This window comes from Pelodiscus sinensis, chromosome 6, assembly GCF_049634645.1.
Source record: "Pelodiscus sinensis isolate JC-2024 chromosome 6, ASM4963464v1, whole genome shotgun sequence".
Lineage (NCBI taxonomy): Eukaryota > Metazoa > Chordata > Testudines > Trionychidae > Pelodiscus > Pelodiscus sinensis.
The window spans coordinates 32421411-32440915 of record NC_134716.1 but is presented as its reverse complement, the minus strand read 5'-3'; the positions used below and the strand labels follow the sequence as shown (position 1 = coordinate 32440915).

The following is a 19505-nucleotide window of genomic DNA, read 5'->3' as shown; positions in this document are numbered from 1 at the left end:
ATTCACTGGGAAAAGTCATTTTGCGTAAGTTACACTTTACAGGAAACTTTAAGAAATAATAAAAAATGTTATTACATGTATTTAAAAGTGCTTGCATAAGGGAAGTAAAAGAACAGTATTAAATTTGTAGGATTTTAACTTCAAACATTATTCATTTTATTGAATAATTACCATACATAGTAGATTTGAATCAGAAACTTGTAAAGCTTCCTTTACTCTTTCCTTAACTAATTTGAATTATTTTGTGATTTGTAACAGTAAAAATTTTCTTTGAACTAAAATGACAGTTGAATAGGCAACTCAATTTTAATTTTGTTAGCAAATGTTTTTATGAACTTTAATGATAATAGTCATTACTTTTTTCCAATGAAAAACAAAAATAATTATTTAAACCTATCACCCGGTATATTCTGGTGTAAAAAGTAGTGCATTCAGTTAATTTAAGTGGCAGACTTGTTTATATAAAATTTGGTATCTGTACTAATTGGGAAGTATGACTTTATTTTGCACAAACAAATCCACAAACAAACTCTTCAAAATATAGAATAGATTTACCATTCCCTAGTTCCATAATATCTGTTTCATCCAGATTTAATGGAACCTTGTTAAGAGGCTTCTTATTTTTCTCGTTATGAAACATAATACAGCAAAGTAATTAAAGTTTTTAAATCCCTGGAGGGGGAAAAAAAGGACATGAGTTTCTTTTAAATATGTTTGCTCATTAATAATTGCAGAGTATCTGTGAAACAAGCTATTGATTCTATAACTTTTTGCTACCAAAAAGCAGAAATAAATAGATTAAATAATTTAAAATATTTAAATGTATAGCTATTTAATGTTTAGTAGTAACCCATTTCAAGTTTACATTATTCTACATTTAAATTCACAGTTGAAATATTTTTTGCTATGCTGCATAACTGTTGACATTAGGGCTGTGTCGAGACTGCAGGGTTTTTTCGAAAAAAGTAGCCTTTTTTCGAAAAAACTTCCCTGCGTCTAGACTACAGCCATGTTCTTTCTAAATTAAATTGAAAGAACGTGGCTTTTCTTTCAACGGCGGTACTCCTCATTTCACGAGGAATAACGCCTTTTTTCGAAAGTGCTCTTTCGAAAAAGGCGCTATGTAATGCAAACTGTGCTTTTTTGAAAGAGAGCATCCAGACTACCTGTGTGCTCTTTCGAAAAAGCGGCTTGCTTTTTCGAAAGTACTGGTTGCAGTCTAGACACTCTTTTTCGAAAGAGGCTTGCAGTCTAGATGTAGCCTAGATGTTATGTTTATAGCCTAGGTATAAGTGCACTTGTGTGTTTTACTGATACCTCAAGGTTTAGTAAAGATTAGGGGTGGAGGAGGGCATAGGGATGTAGGGTCTGGTCAGAAAGAAGGGCGTAGGAAGAGCTTTGGTTTGGAGTGTGGGGGTCTATAAGGGAGCTAAGGTGATGAAGGCATTTTGGGGCTGAGGCAAGGGATTGGGGTATGGAGCACATACTTGGGGCAGTTCTCGTTTGGTGGGGGGGGGGGAACAGGTGGCTTTGTGTTGCCCCATGTTCACCTGTAGGCACCACCCTCCACAGCTCCCATTGGCCATGATTCCCAGCCAATGGGAGCTGTGGGGACAGAGCTTCCCAGAGTTCACCGTGACTCCAACCAAGGGGGAAGGAACAGTAGCCTGCAGAGCCGCCTCCCTTCCTCCCTGCCAGGAGGGGCTGGCTGAGAACTTGGGGGAGAGGAGGAAGTTTAGTGCTCTAGCCCAGAGGCCTGGGCTAAAGGGGGCTCCCCATTAGCCCTGGGCTGCAAGTCCTAAAGCCCCTTTCTTAATCTGGTCCTGCTGTTGAGGCTGGAGGAACACATCTTCCCACAGGCCATGGCAGCTCCCCGCTGGGGCTGGAGAAGCACGCCTCTCCCCTGGTCCCTGCAGATAGCTGTCGCATCCAGGGAGAGGCATGCTCCTCTAGCAGCAGTGGGGCACTGCTGCAACCACAACCCTGAGTTCCCATGTGGGGCTTATTAGGCAGTTGTGCAGTGGCACAGTTTAGAGGGAACCTTGCATAAGTCCCCCTTGCTTGTGCTGATTCTCTTCATGGGTGGATTTCACAGTAAGGGATATGGTGGGAAACTTGCGCCAATTAAAGCTAGCCTGGACAAAACATGTCTTGCGGGAAAGAATTTTGCATTTTGAGGGAGATGATTTAATAAATCAGGATAAAAAACAAGCCAGACTCTTTAGCAACGAGCCTCTGAGCCGAGGCTAGTTGACTCAGGCTCCCACTGTGGGACTAAAAATAGCAATATAGCCTGGGCAATGAGACCCAAACTCTTCATCCAGTTTCAGACGGATATGTCTACCTTGCTATTTTTAATGTTGTAGTGTGAGCCCCATGAGGCCAAGTCAGTTCACACAGGCTCTGGGACTTGTTAGCTTGGATAGACTGACTCTACTTTCTGTTAAATGTTCTTTAACAACACTTATATCTTGGAAGAAAGGAAGGGGAGAAGGAAATTATTTCATCGGGCAGATAATAAAACCTTATATATGTGTACGACTTGTTTCCTTTTTCATACAGGGTTTTGTTCCCCATTCTTTGTTCCTTTTTTTTGTCTAAGAATGAGGGTTTATGTAGGCAGAATCAGATCTTCCCAACAATGCTGACTTCTAGAAATCTTGTTATTTGAAGCTACTGTAAAGTAGTTATTAAAACACAATTTTAAAAAATCTGGTTCTGTTGTGTTTTTAATGGAGATTTTGTTCATGAACATATTGAGCGACATAAAGAGACTTTGGAGCTCCAGTGCAGAGTTTTCCAGTTCAGAGCTTTTCCTCCGCAAGAGTTAAAAATCTTAAATGCTGTCATTTGCCTATGCCATTTCAGTTGATGCTTTGTGTCTTATTGCCTATGCCATTTCTCAGAGCTTTGTGTCTTATTGGCACTGAAGAGTGAGAGAAACAAACTACAGTTTGAACCTCTCTAGTCCCACACTATCTGGTCTTGCAACATCCATGGTTCAACATGATTTTAGTTAGCCAGATGTTCACTTATCATGGGTGTGGCCAGGTTTTAGGTGGTCTCATAAAGTTTGTTTACAGCCACCAGTCCTGGCTCTGTATTCTGTGCTGTTATTTATCTCTAATTTACTTCTAAATATCTTCTAAGAACCCCATAAGGAAGAGAAGTGTTGGTAATGCTGCTAGACAATATTGACCTCCTGTGGTTTGGCAAATTCTCTGGTTCGGCACTGGTCAAGTTCCAGTGATGTCAGACTAGAGAGGTTCAACCTGCAGTATTAAAACATGGGTCTCAGCAACATAATCTGAGCATATGTCAGATTCTTGTAAAGGAGATTTAATTATGACAAGGAAATGTTACTTTTCTGTTTGAAGGTTGAAGGAGAAAGAGATGGAACTGATGTTTGTCCCTAATCAGTTTCTCTCTCCTATAATTTCATTTCCCCCACTCCTACATAATTTTGAACCTTTCTAGAAAGAGTTATTAGCAAAAAGTGTTTTTGAGTATATGCTTAATTGTAAACATAATTAAAATGAGAGTGGCTGGATTTTGTTTTGAGGTGTTTGTTTTTCAAGACTTTATGCATGTCCTTGAAATTGACTTTTAGCAATTCCTCGAGATGGGTTTAATTTTGTTGTTTAATATTCTTCATACTGAATACCTTGAAGAGTTTGGGCTTGTATTGTGGCCTGGATAAGTGCCATTCCATACATATCAGTCCATAGATAAAGGGTCTATTTTGCTGTAAAGTCTTTTTCTGTGTAGCAGAGTTTTACTTAAAATGTCCTATTGCCTGGAAATTCTGTTTACTAAAACACAAAAGATAAGTTCTATATTTGTCTTTTGTTAATTGGCTTCACCAGAATAAATCAAGAATAATTCACTCTAATTAATTCAGTGTTAAACTTCTGTGAGAGGAGAATCAGTTCTTATATCATCTGAATCCTTGTGATAGCCCCTCTTAGTGTGAAGCAAATATTCTAAAAGAGGATCTGGGAAATGTATTGGTGTTTCAACATTCCTATCTTCTAAGGCTTTCCTGACCAGGTCGGTTCCATTCCTTTTTGCCTGTGTTCCTGAATTTAAGTTTTGGGAAAATCTAAGGAGGACTTTGTACAGAAGAAAAACAGCAAGTAAATGGTCTGGTAGCACTTTATAGACTAACGAAACATGTAGATGGTATCATGAGCTTTCTTGGGCACAGCCCACTTCTTTAGATGACAGAAGGTTTCACTTGTTTGACAACTGCTAAAACCCTTTCATTGTCACAAACGTTTGTGACAATAAAAACGAATTCCTGAACTCATCTTTTAACTCTGCATGTTTGCTCCCCCTTTTTCACATGTAGGTAGATTTGATTGTCTCAGATACTCAGCTTTCTAAGAATGGCATTGAGCCACTTAGTTCATTTGACCCAAGGAGCCTGATCAGTCTAATACTGTGATTTTCCATTCTGCTACTTGCTTGCTGAAGTTCTTTCTTACATGTTTTGACACTGCTTTCTTTGCTTGCTGACTTGGTTTCAACAACATCTAAAGGGTTATCTGTCACTCGTGACACCAGATTATCACATCCTGTATCTAGTACAGATGGTGGTGTGGATTCTGTCAAGGTTTGCATGTCTTTGAGAGAATATCCTTAAAACTCACTGTGGCCTGGTGCCTCTTGCACTTGGTTAGTCACCCGTGGAGGAAGGGGCTTTTAAAGAAACCCATTGGCCTGTTTTCTTTGTGTAGAAATTCCTTTTGTGTAGTGTTTTAGCCAAGATATCTATTCAGATGTGCTACTTTTCAGCTTGGAGGAATGTTTTGCTTCCCTTTCTGAGAGAATACTCATGGGAGACATGCTTTCCCCCCGGCTGTCGGCAAATAGAGCTGGTCAAAAAATAGGGTCAGTTTTTGTGGAAAATGTGCATGTTTTCTTTACAGTATTTACTGATTTAAAGTTTCCCTTCTCGATGTAATTTCTTAAAGTACAGAATTGGGAGGACTGAGTGGCTCAGAGGATTGATAACAGAACATTACAGTTTCTCATACCTGGGTCGCGGGATGAATTACAGCAGTTAAGATGCTTTATAGAGGTAACTGAGTTTAGACTACATGTCTGCCATATATGCATAAAATCTCCTCTTTCATCACTATTTCTCCAACATTTATTCCCATTCAGTCACATATTATTTATGTATTTATTTTAACCTGACCGATATGAGGTACTATTGAAACAGTAGTTAAAGAAATTTTCTTTTATTGTGAGGTTTCATGGTCCACTTTTTCCAAATCAAACTCCATTCCTCTTAGGCAGTTTATCTAGCCACATCCTTTCCCCAGCATGTCATAGATGGACCCTATTTGTTAGGAAAGCTATCTGCAAAGATTGCTGTAAATTAATTATAAGTGTTGTTTCCTAATTGGTCAGATGCCACCTCTTCTGTTAAGGTTAGCTTTCTGTATAAAACAAGTTTGGTAGAAGGCTGAGAATTTACATAGTGTCTGACTTGAAAGTACAGGCAGTCCCCGGGTTACGTACAAGATAGGGACTGGAGGCTTGTTCTTAAGTTGAATTTGTACGTAAGTCGGAACTGGCATCCAGATTCAGCCACTGCTGAAAGTGACCAGCGGCTGACTACAGGAAGCCCGAGGCAGAGTTGCTGTGCCCCGGGCTTCCTGGAATCAGCTGCTGATCAGTTTCAACAGCAGCTGAATCTGGACGCCTGGGACAGAGCAGCTGGGGCGCTGCCGGGTAGGTCCCCGCAGCGCTGCACCTCGGCGCTGCGGGGACCAACCCGGCAGCACCCCAGCAGCTCTACCCCAGGTGTCCCCAAGTCAGCTGCTGCTGAAACTGATCAGTGGCTGATTCCAGGAAGCCCGGGGCCCCCCCCAGCAGACCAGGGAGACGCGGAGCAAAGCGGCAGAGGACCTGGGTGGTGGGACCGCGGTGCGTCTGGGCGGTCCCGCTGCCCACGTCCTCCGGGGCGAGAAAAGCCCCGTTTGTAAGTACGGATCCAACATAAGTCGGATCCACGTAACCCGGGGACTGCCTGTACTGGTACTAGGGGAGAGTGGGACAGTTAAAGTTAGTTTTAACCTCTAAAAAGCTTCTTTACTGAATAGTGGGCCATGGCTCTCCCAATCTTTGAAGCTCTCTCATTCATGATTTGGATTAAGATCTGGATTATTTGCCCTGGGTGACACTTGTGTGGAAAAGAACTGAGTTTATCTCTGTCTTTATCCCAAACGTGCATAGAGTAGCTTTTGCTAAAAGATGTGTGTAAATGTCTGGAGGGTGTGATTTCTTTTGTTACATATATAATCATCTGAAATAGTTCCGCAGTGTTCACACTGCAGCAGTTTTCTTGTTCGACAAAGACCCCGTGTTTGACTGAGTTATATCCTCCAATCCACTAGTTTTGAGCTGTCTGGCTTGAGGGTATAATGAAACATTTGGAATAGGTAATCCACACTATTTAATGGGTGTGTACAAAGTACAGCATCTGCTCTTGCTTTTATTCACTATACAGTCTAACAACAGAGTTTCATGTGGGATAATCAGAGAAAGATTCTGAAGTAAGATAGATATGTTTGGCAGATTTATTTTGACTGTGACTGTTCTCCCCAACCAAATATTCCTTGCTCCCCCCAGCACATCACATCTTTATTCATTTGCTGAAGTAAGAGTTTGACATTTAAATCACAGAACTCTGCTAGGTTGTTAGAGATTTGTATTCCTAAGTATCTGTATAGAATTTGCTGCCCATTTGTAGCCAAATGTTTTCTGTAGGAGTGACTTTTCAGAGACTAGCCAAGCTGTCATTTCAGATTTGGCATAATTTACTTCAAATTCAGGTGCATTTCCAAAGTCTTAGATTTCTTTACCTATTAATTTAAGGAAATATCTGGTGTAGATAAAAATAATAGTGTATCATGCTGTTTCTGATGTGTTCCTGAAAGTTTTGTTCCTGTGGTAGATCTGTTCTTCCTCTATGCAAAAAGGCTTCATAACCATTTCAAAAAATAAAGGAGACAATAGACATTCCAGCCTGTAAAAACAACAAGTAGTCCTGTGGCACCTTAGAGATTAACAAATATTGTATCATGAGCTTTCGTGGGCAAAACCCGCTTCTTCAGATGAGATGATCTGTATCAGAAGCAGCAGTGCGGGAGCCGATACACGTGGGGAGCCAGCTTTTAAGCAGACTCCCTATGGGCTCCCATGGGGCTGCCTTCTTCTCCCCTCCCTGCTACACGCACCGGGGGGGGGGAGGGAGAGGAGAAGGGGAAGGGCGTACACGCACCGGGGGGGGAGGGAGAGGAGAAGGGGAAGGGCGGACCCAGTGCACGTGCTGGTGTGCCCCACACCCCGTGTAAATGTGTAACCGCTGACATTTTTAGTGGTTACATGTTTACCTGAATAAACGCCTTTTAGCATCCCTAGTTTAATTGGCTAACCGGTCTGGGCTGTCGCATGCCCCCTCACTCTCCCACTGCAAATGGAGGCTGCAGCTCCTGTTCAGAGTGGGCCCCTTCTCCTGCCTAACCAGTTAAACCTTCACATCCCTAATCATGTTCCCTCAGTCTTCCTTTTTCCAGACTAAACAAACCCAATTCTTTCAGTCTTCCTTCATAGGTCATATTGTCTAGACTTTGAGTCATTTAGTTGCTCTTCTTTGGACCTTCTCCAGTCTTTTCATGTCTCTCCTGAAATGTTGCCCCCCAGAACTGGACACAGTACTCTAGTTGAGGCTAATCAGTGCAAAGTAGAATGGAAGAATTACTTCTTGTGTCTTGTTGACAACTCTCTTGTTAATGCATCCCAGAATAATGGTTGCTTTTATTGCAGCAGTATTACACTGTTGACTCATAAGTAACTTGTGGTCCACTATGACCACTAGATCCTTTTCCATAGTACCCCTTCCAAAGTAGTCATTTTCCATTATGTATGCGTGCAATCGATTGCTGTACTTTGCATTTGTGCTTACTGAATTTCATCCTGTTTCCTTTAGGGCATCTTTCCAGTTTATCCAGGTTATTTTGAATTAATTCTATCCTGCAAAACACTTGCAACCCCGCCCAAGTTGGTATCGTGCAAACTTTGTAAGTGTACTCTATGCCATTATCTAAATCATTGATGATGACACTGAACACAACTAGACTGAGAACTAATCCCCGTGGGACCCCAGTCGTCATGTCCTTCCAGCATGACTTTCTTCTCTCCTTCCTTCCTTTCTTCTGAATTCCCCTTATTCTAAATCCACAAATGAACAGAACATGTAAAACAGTGCCTAAAGGAGTGTGCTCAGCCCCAAACTCCTGTACTTTCCCAATAAGCACTTGGAATGCTTCTCTTGCAATCTAGATGGAGGTAAGTTTTCCACCAATGGAATCTTGACTAAGGCTATGTCTAGACTACAGAGGTTTTTTTTTTTTTTTTTTAAAGTGGCCTTTTTTCTAAAAAACTTCGCCTGCATCTAGACTGCCATCGCATTCTTTCGAAATTAAATCAAAAGAACACGTCAGTTTTTTTCAACAGTGGTAAACCTGTTTTTACAAAGAAGGATGCCTTTTTTTGAAAGAGCTCTTGCTGGGTGCTCTCTTTCAAAAAGGTGAATTGCTTTTTCGAAAGTCTTGTGGCTTTCTAGACGATCTCTTTTGAAAGAGGCTTGTAGTCTAGATGTACCCTTTGGGTGAAAGTAATTGTCAGGACCTACCGGTATACAGGGTTCTTGGCATTTGGCTTTGGGGTGTCTGGGTCCCTAAAAGCATAGGGTTTTAGGCGGAAGGGGTTAGCTGGGGCCAGACACCCCCAGCCAGTCCTTCATTGCCACTGCAGAGGTTGCCACTACAGAGGCCAGGAATCCCAGGGTTATGGCAGTAATAGCCAGGAGCCCCAGGCCCTTTTAAATCACTTGCCCTGGGGCAGCTGCCCCTTTTACTCACCCCCAGTGCTGCTGGATTCCGACCCTACTGACAGGGCCATCAGGGAGGGGAGCAAAGAAGGGAGTGACATTAAAGTGCCGCTTTAGTAGAGCTTTAATATCAGCTGTATACGGGCCAATCCTGGGGGTCGGGTCCTACCAGTACACTGTACCGACCCACTTTTTACCTCTGATCTTGACCCTCTCCTAGGGATGGATTAGCCATCTGAGCATTGGAGTTATAGAGAGGTAAGAGTTTATACAAAACTCACTATTCCCCTTCCTCTTTCTATTTTCTCTAGTCTCCTCCAACCTTGAAATCCTCTCTTATTGTCCTTTATTTCCTTTGTTCTAAAGTACAGAGCATAGCTGTTACTGAACACCTCAATTAAATTCAGCTTCATACTGTTTTCTTTATAACATTAACAGTTACTGCTCAGGTAAGGCTTTCATTTTAACAACATCTCTTGTTTCCTTTCCATTTAGCAGGAGAGAGTTTTTAGAAGGAGAACAATCCCTTGAGGGTGTCTTAAATGGCATTAAAGTTGGTGACTACTGTCCATTTGGCTGGGCAGAGGGAGCTTATTTGAAATGTTCTGCAGCTGTTGTCAGAGACAGTCTAATTTTCTAAGAAGAAAAACACACACACCCACCCACCCACCCACCAGAAAATGCAGCTTCTGTCTCTCACTTTCACCTGAAACCTTATTGCTGAAAAAGCAGAGGCATGGTGTACAGTACAGTTTTATCAACTACTGTACTCAGAGCTGGCACTCTTGCACCAGCATTGCCTGTTTTGGGCATTTCCTTTAACTGCTTATCTTTGCTCAGAGGCTTACAAGCAGTAAAATGATTTCAGAATTGCCAGTCTGGTTCCTTGCACCTGCTCTAAGTACATATAAAAAGAGGCGAGGTTTGAACTGTACAGGCACTGAACAGTCTGTCTTTCAAATTAGCTGTTACATTAAATTCAGGCATTTTGAAATGTATCTTTCCCTTCTTTCTCATGGTGTTTTGCTTGCTGTTTGCAAAGGTACAGAGAAATTGCTCAAACAAACCAGTATTTTCTAAACTGTAGCTACATAATTGCAGCAGATTATCTGCTACAGTAGATGCATTTATGAGCATACTTTTGAACTGTAAGAACAAGGGTAAGTTTGGACTGTCACACAGATCAGCATGAAGGCTGAAGTAACAGCAATTGTGTAAAACTCAAAACACAGATTGTAAAAAATGCCAGTTGGTAAAAACATGAACACAGGAACTGCATTATCCACTGCAGATGTAATCCTGGTATTTCTGAACTATAGAGCAGGGATGTGTGACTCATCCTGTTTTCATTTGAATGTGCATTATAACAAACAAAACAAGACTTTAGAGTAGATCTAACCAGTCATTTTTAAATTTGAAGCCTGGAATTCAATTTAAATTCCCTTTAATTAAGGGATAGGGTGTGACATTCTCTCTATAGGTACTCTGTTGCTAAATCTTATCTCTGGAAATAACCTCTCCCACCACAGAGTTTTATACCCTGGTAACAACTAAAATAGAATGAGTAGGAAAATGGAATTTTAAGTGCCATTTATGTTGGAACATTTACATGTATGTTACAGATAGTCCAATTCGCTCCCAATTCAGTTCAACCAATATGCTTCAATTTCTTACCGCATATTGATCTACATGAGTGGTGGGGGAACCTTTTTTTTGGGTTGGGGCCACTGACCTACAGCAAAATCATTTGGGGGCTGCACACAAGTTAAAAACCAAAAAAAGCCACCCATCATCGGGAGCCCCGAGCCTCAGGGACCAGATCCCTGCAAGCTGGGGACTGCATCCAGTCCCCAGGCCTTAGGTTCCCCACCCCTGATCTCAGTAGCTAATAATACAGTGTGTACCATATTATCTATTTGGAAATTACCAGTCATTAACTAGGCTCAGATGCCAGCTTGTCTTCCTGTGGGAACTGCCAGATTTTGCTGTGCTTTTTGTCTTACATGAACCAATTTAGGTCTATATGGATCTATTCAAGTGGTTCGCTAATTGAATGGTTATTCATCCATATCTTTTTGGCTAGTCCGCTGCCAAATTTTGTCTCCTTTCTGTGTATTCAATTGTGTAGTGTGTATGTGTTTGTCTTTCTCTATCTCTCCTTCTCCTGTGTGTCTCTTTTCCTGTGGGGTTAAGTTATGAAGCGAAAACCTGGTCCCATTGAAGTCAATGATACAGAGGCTGCAGCCATCTTCCCTGGAACAGCATGGCAGGCTAGAGCCGGTACATGCTTTTTAACATCCCTACTTACTGCATCTCTTTTACTTCTCCTCTCCCCCTCCCCGATTTTTTTCTTCCCTTTCCTGACTCTCGTCCACTTTTTCCTTTTTTGTTTCCCATAATTGATCTTGGTACATCTCACCATGCCTTGTTTTCATGTGTGTTTTCTCTCTTCCTGCCCCTATTTCTCCTTTTCCTGTTCTTTCCCATTTATTTTTCATTATGCCAAAGTCCATAGATTTTTTTTTTCATTTTTCTAATTAAAACTTGCATTCTGCAGCAGTTGATGGCAGTAACATGGTAAAGTTTTCCTTCTCATCATTGGGGAGGGAATGGTTTTAGCTCTGCATCTACCCAGGTGCAGAAGAGAAGCCAGTGAAACAGCTAGAAGAGGAGATTGAGCCCCAGGAATTGAAGGAAGCTAGTGGATTTGGGATGGGAGCCATTGAAGCTGAACACTGGTTAGCACAGAAAACTTTGTGCCCTACTTTAGGTTTTCTACAATGTAGAGAAATGTATGTTCTGGTTTTAACATGTTCCATGGCCCCAGGCTCCCCACCAACTCTTATGGGAAACTTGACATGCACAGCAACTTCAATTTTGCATGTGCAACCTTTTTACTCTACCAATTCCTGACTTTTAGGTGTGTAACTGGGCAACCTCAGGCTACGTCTACACTGCAGCCTTTTGCCAGCAAAGAGTAGGCTAATGAAGAGCTCATTAGCATTTGTCACGCTGTCATTTGCATATTCTCTCCAGATGATTTTTGTGCAAAAACAAGCAGTGTAGTCGGATCTGTTTTGCGCAAAAAAACCTTTTGCACAAGATTCTATATCCCTCCAGATCTATGAAGAGACAAATGCTAATGAGCGCTTCATTAGCCTACTCTCTGCCGGAAAAAGGCTGTAGTGTAGACATAGCCTCAGTGTTCTCAAGCTGTTTTTAAAATGGAATTATTATTGTGGTATTTCTAGGTAGCCATATTTTATGCATGGTGAATGGTGTATTTCCACAGGCTTACTTAAGATATCTTTGGGAAGTGATCCCTTTTATCATCTTATTTACTTGTCACACAAAGAGAAAGTAATCAGCTTTTCTAAATAGGTTGTCAGTTGAGAAGAGAGAAAGAGGTTGACCAACAGTAAGGGGAAAACTCATTAGAAATTCCATCAAAGGAGTCACTGCAGATGCTATACAATTCTCAGCCAGTGAATTACCTTCATTTTGGTGAAAAATACAGTGGATATCCCTTTTAAAAAGGAAAGGAAAGAAGAAAAAAGCCCATTGAAGGAATAGGCCGGCTAAACAAATATTTTGTGTTCTCTAGAGGTGATAAAACACACTGACATTTTTTTAAATAGCTACCTTTCTGGTTAAAAAAATTAATGGGTGGTTAAAAAAAATCCACCTAATTATGTAAGTGAAACTTCCATTGCTCCAAAAAGGCGCAATATAATATAAATCTAATTTGTTGAAAGCACTGATGCTTTTTTCAAAATATCTGGGTTTTGTGGAAATAGATTCATTTTGTTGCTCCTTGAAAGTGAAGGACTGATGATAATGCTGGAACCTAGCAGAAAGCAGGCAGCTGTTTTGCAAGATTCCCTGGGCATCTATGCGATTTTACCTCCTTCCTGAGATCTAGCATCCCTGCTCATCCTGGTTCTTCCCCTGATAATGTGATATGTAGGTATGGATAAATACACTAAAAGGAGTTAAACTTAGGAATATCAAAATCCTACTTACTTACACACTCAACCAGGCTAGTGCATTAAACTACTTCTCCTGTGCATAATCAGACACACTAAGAAATAGGTCTCTTGGGGTATGTCTATAATACATGCCTCTGTCGGCAGAGGCTTGTAAAATAGGCTACCTGACATAGTCAATGATGCTGGGATTGCAGGGTCCAGCCGCTCCCCCACCCATGCCAGGCTTCCGTCCAGTGCACATGTCCGGTATTTTCTGATTATTTTTTTTTACCGGACAGAGCGCTCAAATACCGGACTCTCTGATACAATACCGGACACCTGGCAACCCTAACTGTCATAGTGGTTAACCACTGGAATAAATTGCCTAGGGAGATTGTAGAATCTCCATCTCTCAAGATATTTAAGAGCAGGTTAGACAGATAGCCATCAAGGATGATCTAAACCAGGGGTTCCCAACCTTTTTCAGTCCCCGTACACCCTTGGCTTTTAGTAAACCTTCCCGTACCCCCTATTCAATATGAAAGGAAATAAATTCTAGACTCCTGAATTCACTACTTTTTTCACTAACACTACTACTTTTGGAATATTTCAATTAGGATAATCTAGTTATTTACCAAATATTCCCTGTACCCTTTGACAAGCTTCTCGTACCCCCTGGGGGAACACGTACCCCAGGTTGGGAACCTCTGATCTACACTGTGCTTGGTCCTGCCATGAGGGCAGAGGACTGGACTTGATAATCTCTCGAGGTCCTTCCCAGTTCTAGAATTCTATGAGTATATGATTCTATGAAAATTGAGTTAAGGACCTGAGAAACACTGGGTAAATCTTCTAATAATTCGTATTGGGAGAGTACATGAGGGTGAATAAATTCCTGATTACATTTAATCAATAAATATCCTGAGGGGGAGGATGTATGGGCAGATTCAATGTAGCTTTAAACGAGTGAAAAAGGGCTATTAAAAATATTAAACTGAGAACTCTCATAAAAGTAATGTTGAATTTAAGGAAAGCCATGTTTGGTATAGAGCATGTGCCACTTGTTCGTGTGTGCAACGGAAGAAAGGATTAAAAATGCAGACATTGAAGGATTATTTTTACCTGATATTTGGGTTTTGTTCTTTTCTTGGTGCATGTGTTGCTATCATTAACATGTCAATTGGCATTATCTTTCATTGAGATGACAGCATGCCTTTTAGTGTTATGTGTATCAATGGGTTTTTAAAGTTTTTGATCTAAAATTGCAGAGAGGTGAACTGGAGTTCCAGATTCTCTTGATATCTCTATGAAGCATCCAAATTCTTTAAAAATGTATAGAGATTTATTTGTTACTATTTTCTTTTTACAGTTGAGAACATAGCTTAACCTTCAATGAGAAACCAATAGCACCATCAATCAAATTCTGCTTTCTCTATTATGGAGACAAATCCATCCATCAGGGCTTGAGTGCAGAGCCAGGAGTGCTTAGAAAGCGTTTTCCCATATGTGTCTGATTATTAGAGCACAGCTGCTCTTCAGGGTAATTAGTGTGAGAATGCAGCATTTTTCTGAAGTGTAGCATGTCTTTATTCCCCAGGACTGAGGGATTTCTGTTGCTTCTCTTTTCTGCCATCATGTAGCACTGTGGCATTTCACTTACAGTGGGTGTATGGAGGTGAATTTTTTTTCTTGTGGGAACCTGATGAGAACAATCAGAAAGGCTTGTATCTGCATGGGGAGAAACTTGTTGCTGGCAGCAGAAATCTGATTATTCACTATGCCCTCTAGCCACCCAATGTGAAAATGGTTTTGACTCTTCTGTGTTGGCTCAAATAAAGTACTGAGCTGAAGACCTGTCCTAGGGTAACATTTTCAAAAGGGCCTACATGTCTGAGCTAACTCTCATTCAAAGCCAGTAGGACTTGAGCTCCAAAGTAACTTAATTTAAGTTTTTGAAAATGGTACTTCCAAACTACTGTTTTTTGTCAGTTTAAAATTTTTGAATTAGTCATGGTGAATTTTTAAAAAGTTGTATATTTTTGGTGTCCATATTTCTTTTTAATTGGGGAAAACTGAGGTGATTTTGTAAACAATCAAAACCAATAAATGCCTCATGGATGTTATGGGTTTTTCAGTGCAAAAGGGGCTGGTTTTGAATGAAAATGGAAAACGTTCAAGATTGTAATATGTGAAATTTTATTCTGAAGATTGATTTTTTTCATATCAAAACAGTTTCATAAGCTTCACTTCAAAAACTTCCATTTTACAAAAGTGAAATTTTGAGGCCTTAAAATGCCCTGTCATTTCAAATGATATTTTGTATTTTTAAAATAAGCTCTGTTTCTTACAGCTGCAGCTGGCAGTGAATCTGTCAGCTGTATGCCAACATGCTGAAATTGTTTTGGACTGTGTGTATTTAAAATGTAAGACAATTATGGGATATTGTTTGGTGGCCTGTGTTGTCTAATAGTTAATGTGCAGCAAACTGAGATGTAAGCCTGTCATGCTCTAACTCTCCCTGTGGATCCTTTTGCTGCACACTAAAGCAACTTTGCTGCACACACCTAGTGAGCAACTTTGTGGAGCCATTTATTAAAGCGCTTCAAAAATCTACAGATTAAGGTGGTGGTTTCAAAAGCTCTTAGTGTTGGTCTTACTCTGTTCCCATTGAAATAAGTGACAGATGTACCATTGACTCAGTGGAAGCAGAATTAGGTTAAAATAGGGCTGTCAAATGATCTAAAAAGTAATCACAATTAATCACGCTGTTAAACAATAATAGAATACCATATATTTAAATGTTTGTGTATGTTTTCTACATTTTCAAATATATTGATTTGGATACAGCTTAGAGTACAAAGTTTACAGTGCTCAGTTTATATTTATTTTATTACAAATATTTGAATGTGAAAACCAAAAGTATGATGGACCCCCCCCCCCCCCCCCCAAGCTTTATGAAATTGTCTTATGGATACAAATATGCGTAACTCGAAGATGCTTTGGATACAATATGTCATGTAATCTATCAATTGTAATGTCTCAGTCTCCTGGATCTGTATAGCTTATTTTGGTATGAGTCACTCTTATATGTAAATTAACAAATGGTCTGGTAGCACTTTATAGACTCACAAAACATATAGATGGTATCATGAGCTTTTGTGGGCACAGCCCACTTCTTCAAATGACTGGAATTTATTTATCCTGTACAGACTAACTCAGCTACCCCCTGAAGCTTTTTGTCTGCAAAGTTAGAGTTACGGGGTAGGGAATGGTTGATCATTTTACACGTGCAAATGAAAGCCATCAAGGCGGCTTCCAATGCTTGGACACCTCAATGTCTGGGTGATCAACTTGATGACCATGTAAACAGCCTCCTTTGTCCTTTAAGTAGTGGTTGGTCTTAGGAAGACACATGATCACCCCAACTGGTAGGATCTAACCAAATAATTTCCCATGGAAGGGGGAGGATGTAGAAACAAAGAATTCTCACCCAAAAGAAAGTCTATTTAAACTGTAAAGTTATCAGTTGACATCTTTGGTTGGCGTGAAATGCCCTAAGGGAGCCAGAAACCCCAGGGAGAAAAAGATCTTCCCTGGCTTGGAGATTTTTGCCGGAAATAAGAATAGATTTAGGGTAAGTTAGCAATATGCCTTAGTCTGTTAGAACTAGCTATGTATTTTCTTTTATTTTAAATTTGTAATTTACTTCGCTCTGTTTTCACTGGCAGCCACTTAAATCCTACTGTTTGTACTTAATAAAATTACTTTTATTACAAGCCCAGTGTAAACAATTGTTACCTGGGGGAGCCATCATTCTTTCATTGTTACAGGGGGCTTGCCTGGATGGTTTATTTGGGGTTCTGATCCCATTTGGGGGTTGATTTCCTGGATGCTGTGCCCGAAACTGCATTCTCCTAGTAGCTGAAGTGATTTCGTGTCTGTATTGCTCTTTGGGGGTGGGAGGTGATCTCAGCCCTGTGCCTTGGCTGGGGGAGACCAGGAGATCTGGCCCAGCAGGATGGGATGGTGAGAAGCCCCAAAGGGCAAGGAGGCGAGTGTAAGTGGCTTTATCAGCACACTGGGAAGCAGCCCCAAGGGATCTTCTGTGACTGTACCCTGTCACAGGAAACAATAGTATTTTTTAGTTCCCCCATTTGAAAATAATGTAGTGCAATCTCCTTGTCATGGAAGTTGAATTTGCAAATGTAAAATTATATAAAAAGCTCTGCATTAAAAATAAAATTGTGTAAAACTTCAAAGTCTACTCAGTCCTACTTCTTGTTCAGCCAATTCCTCAGACAAACAAGTTTGTTTACATTTGCAGGAGATCATGCTGCCTGCTTCCTGCTTATAAAGTCACCTGAAAATGAGAACAGGAGTTTGAGGGTGCTCTTGTTGCCAGCATCACAAGATATTTATATGCCAAATGCCCTGAAGATTCATATGACTCTTGATGCTTCAACCACCATTCCAGAGGACATAGGTCCGTGCTGATGATGGATTGTTCTCAATAACAGTCTGAAGCAGTGCGGACCAGAGCATGTTCATTCTCATCATTGGAATCAGATGCCACCAGCAGAAGGTTTATTTCCTTTTTTCATGGTTAAGATTCTATATTTTCCACATCGGAGTGTTGCTTTTTTAAGACTTCTGAAAGCATGCACCATACCTTGTCTCTCTCAGGTATTAAAAGTAGGGATGTAAAAAATCATTTTAAAAGGCAACCATATAACTGCTAAAAATCCTAGCGGTTATACAGTTACATGTGCTGTGAGCTCTGCAGTATATAACAAAAAAATATCTATATTTGTAAGGTGCATGTTCATGATAAAGATGTTGCCCTACCGTATTTGTATGACATGAATTCGAAATACCATTCCTTTTGTTTATCATGTTTAGAGTGCAAATTGTTGTAATAAAAATAATATAAAGCAAGCACTGTACACTTTGAATTGTCACAATTGATATAAATATATTTTAAAATACAGAAAACATTCAAAATATGCAATACATTAAATTTGGTATTTAATTGTTTAATGTGATTGACTACAATTAATCACAATTAACTGTTTTAATTGTGATTAATTTTTTAGTTAATCATGGGTGATAACTGTGATTGACAGTCCTGGTTAAAACTTGAGGTGATACTTTAAGTACTACTAAGCAGTTGCTTTATAGTTATTTTGTATCCAGGGTTAAGACCAAAAGATGACCATTATCAATTTCAAGTTTCTTGACTAATGTGGATCTAATTCTCTGTGTTTTATAATGATTTTTCTACCCTAGATTCCTAGAAATCATACATGGAAAACACATTCCTTTGCCACTGGAGGATTCTTGCCCATGTACTTTTGACTAATACTCCTGCATGTTTTAATATTTCCATTGAGAAGTTGAATTGTATTTTTTTGCAGTGTTTTAAGATCCTTTTAGAAGAAATAGGGTTATTTGTGTGTGTGGGTATTTTCATCTGCTCAACCACATCTCAAATGATTTCTTTATAAATTGTTATTTAACAGATAGCTTTCATGTTATAACTAAAGATTAAACTTTATTCTTTAAAGTAGAAGTAACATGCATTGGAGTCTGAAGTCAACATGCTACATTTGCTCAGGCATTACACTAGCATAAACTCCAGTGTTGGAAAGTCTTGTTCAAAGATCAGAGCCACAATTCTTTTTCAAATGGCTTATTCTTTTGGGTGCCTTATCTTTTTAGTTTCCACTTTGAGACACATGCACCAGTTTCATGACATTTGACACACGTTCTGCATTATATATGTGTGAAATGTTTTTATTAGCATCTGACTTATATTTATAGTATCTTCAAAGTACAAATGTTCTGACTTATCAGCACCTTTTCTCCCTTGTCATTCATAATAAACCACAAGATAAAATTATATTCTAGTACTGACTACATGGTTCGACTGTTGAAATACTTGAGACATCCTTATTCCTAAGATGATGAATTTCAAAACACTTGGCAGTATTCAGCCTAGCTGAGACAGAGGTGAAAATGACACTTTTCTGAATCCGCTAAACCCAACAGTACAGGGAAAGGAAGAAGTCCATCCTCAGGTTGCTTTCTGAGCTCCCCCCTTCCTCTCCTTCCCTGCAATATTTGTTTGTTTTTAATTTGCAGCCTCTCTAGTAATTATTTGATTATTTTTGTGCCAAACACACACATTCAGTGAAATGAAAATGTGATGCATTGCTTCATATGGCAAGAATCCTCGTGGTTATGGACTTCATCAAGAGGACTCCTTATTTTAGAAAATACACTGAGATGAAAGTGCTTCAGTATAGCAGAATCCTTGTGTTGTTTACGTTGCCACATTCTCCATTTGCTTTGACTCGCTGGGCTCTGCTTGTATCAGAGGGGTAGCTGTGTTAGTTGGTATCTGCAAAAATAACAAGGAAGGCCAGCAGCATGGAGTGGCAGCCAGCTTCCTGGGAGCGAGGAGCCAGCATGTAACCATTACAGTAACCAATAAGCTCATGCTGATCAGTTAACTGTTTAAACTGTTACACTATTGCACCCCTAACGGCTACCACCTCCCAAATACAAAAATCCCATTGAAAATCCATGTCAGGAAGGCACACTTGGGAATTCCTTCCTGTGGTGCACCTTCA

General features: G+C 40.1%; 1 protein-coding gene across 10 annotated transcripts in view; it reads left to right on the top strand.

Annotated features, from left to right (window-relative positions):
- The window catches only part of APBA1 (amyloid beta precursor protein binding family A member 1), a 153540-nt gene that overhangs the window by 66808 nt on the left and 67227 nt on the right, over positions 1 to 19505 (top strand). For 6 of the 10 annotated variants that reach the window (XM_075931687.1, XM_075931686.1, XM_075931688.1 and 3 more), the window contains one exon: positions 17198 to 17455. The exons of the other annotated variants lie outside the window; for them this stretch is intronic. The gene's annotated coding sequence lies outside the window, so the exon portion shown is untranslated. The remainder of the gene's footprint in view (positions 1 to 17197; positions 17456 to 19505) is intronic. 10 annotated transcript variants of the gene reach the window in all.